Below are 2,262 nucleotides of genomic sequence, written 5' to 3'. Positions count from 1 at the left end.
AGCGGCCAGGGCGCAGGCGTGCCCCGGCGCCGCGGACTACAGCTCCCGGCAGGCCCCGCGGCAGGCGCCCCGCGGCCAGCTCCCTACAGCTTGCTGACGTGGGAGGGGCCGCGGCTTTGCTCGCGCTCCTCCAGGGCCCGGCCGCCGAGGAAGCGAGCCCACTTCCGCTTTTAAGTGCCTTTTGGTCCCGCGGGATTGGGTGGGGCGTGTTCCCAACGCGGCTCTGTCCAATCAGCTCGAGAGCAGTGGGTGGGACCCGCCGTTCGGGCTCTTCTCGCAGCGGGATGTTTCTAAAGCTCTCTGGATGGGGAAAAAAAAAAATTCTGGGGAGAGCTTGGTAATAATTCAGCTTTCTGGCCGCCACCTCCGATGCACACCCACGACCCAACAGTGATCTCATAGGAGCTCAGACGCTGGCCCTCTGATATGCTTTATTAGGGGATTATAGCCCCGGCCACAGTTCTTGGCGTTTTTCTCTTCAAAACCTGGGTTTTGGGGGATGGAGATGGTACAGCAGGCCTTGCGTGCGGCTTGGATTTCCGGCGCCCCATATGGCCCACTGCCCCACCCACAACCCCCTCCCACCAAAAAAAAAAAACCCGAAGCAAAACAAAGAATCCAGATTTTCGAGTTAGTGACCTAAAACGTTCCCTTTTGAAGCCGACCCCAGATGGTCTCTAAGTTTCTAGCTTCAAGCAACTCCTCCCGTTCCCTACAGGCCCCAGCCCTGGAGTAAATTTTTCCTCTGTGTGTAGTGCGCCCATTAGTTGTAGCAAGGCCAGCCGCGATGTTGTCATTTAGAATCTCACAATGACTTCAAGCTAGCACTGCTGCTTCTCTTTAGTGCTGGTACTTGCTGCTATGTGGCACTAGGACCTAGTCCTGTGTAGGGCCCTAGAGAGGAGAGAGCTGCAGTGATTGTGCCTCCTGATGGAAGCAAAACGGACAGACAATCTGTATGGTCCTTTGCGACAAGGACTAAGATGCAGCAGACAACTCCGTGCAGGTTGAGTTGGCCTCATGGGACTGGAGCCTGGCATGCACACACCAGAAGTTGTTCATTCTATATGGGGACCCAGGTGTCCTCATTGGCGATCGAAGCTAATTTCAGGCCAAAGTGGTCTTGACAGCGTTTACGTCGGCTGTAAAAAGTTGACAGTTCCTGCCACCAGAACCAGGAGCTGCCCCTGAATGAAAGGCTCCTCTGTGGAGACCTCCCACTTGAAGTTCTGTGGATTCAGTTTCCTAGAGGCCACTGCTCCCTCCGGGAAGCCCTCAGGGGACCCCTTATCTTTACCAAGTAGTTGGGTCCTAAATCACGAAGGGCTGGAAGCAGAAGTGCTTTCTGAAGAAACTTTGCCTTGGAAAATCACCCCAGAGTCACTGAGTTTCAAAATGAATGAAACCAGTGAATGTTACTTCTTGTCGACTTGGCCAAACCAGCTTATCATCAATTTTAATAGGCCAATTTGATCTCTTGTAAGAGAGTAAGTTGAGCAAGATCTTCATGAACTAAATTGTGACATAGGCCTGAAGAAATGCATCCCTTCTTCTGCAGTAGGACTGGGAATATGTGTTGCCGGCCTTACCAGCTAAAAGCCAAGTGCCTCAGTGATCTTTTCTCATAGTTATGGGACAAGAAAAACATTTCTCAGCTTAGCAGCTGCATATTAGATATATGGGATGTGTTAATTTGTTCGAGTGATGAAGCCACATTGGGAATAGCTGTAGATAGAATCTCCATCTGGTCAACTTTATAATAAACTACTGTCACTCTTCAAGACAACAACTTTTTAAAATACTTTTTAACTAAAGTAACTTTTCTTTATAACATTTTATCTTTTTCAGACATATGGCATTGTATAAATCAAAAATCTATATTATATCTACATTATAAAGTGTCACCCGAAGTCTGGCTTTCATAATTCACCTTACAATTGAGTCCTTTTAACCAAATTTACAACCTTCCCCCTCCTCATAACTGCTATTTTGTTCTTATAGTCTAAGACTTGGTTTGCTCATCAGTTTTGTTATGTGTAATTTCCACATATGAGTGTATCCATATGGTGTTATTTTCTCTCCATCTGACTTCACTTAGCATAATTCTATCTAGGTCCTTCCACATTTTTACAAATGGCAGTATTTCATCTTTTATGACTGAATAGTATTCCTATATATATATATATGTATGTATATATACTCACACGTATATATATCACATTTTTCTTATTCATTCATCTGCCAGGGAGCACTTAAGTTGTC

This window comes from Sorex araneus, chromosome X (genome assembly GCF_027595985.1).
Source record: "Sorex araneus isolate mSorAra2 chromosome X, mSorAra2.pri, whole genome shotgun sequence".
Taxonomy (NCBI): domain Eukaryota; kingdom Metazoa; phylum Chordata; class Mammalia; order Eulipotyphla; family Soricidae; genus Sorex; species Sorex araneus.
This window is presented reverse-complemented; position numbering follows the sequence as displayed.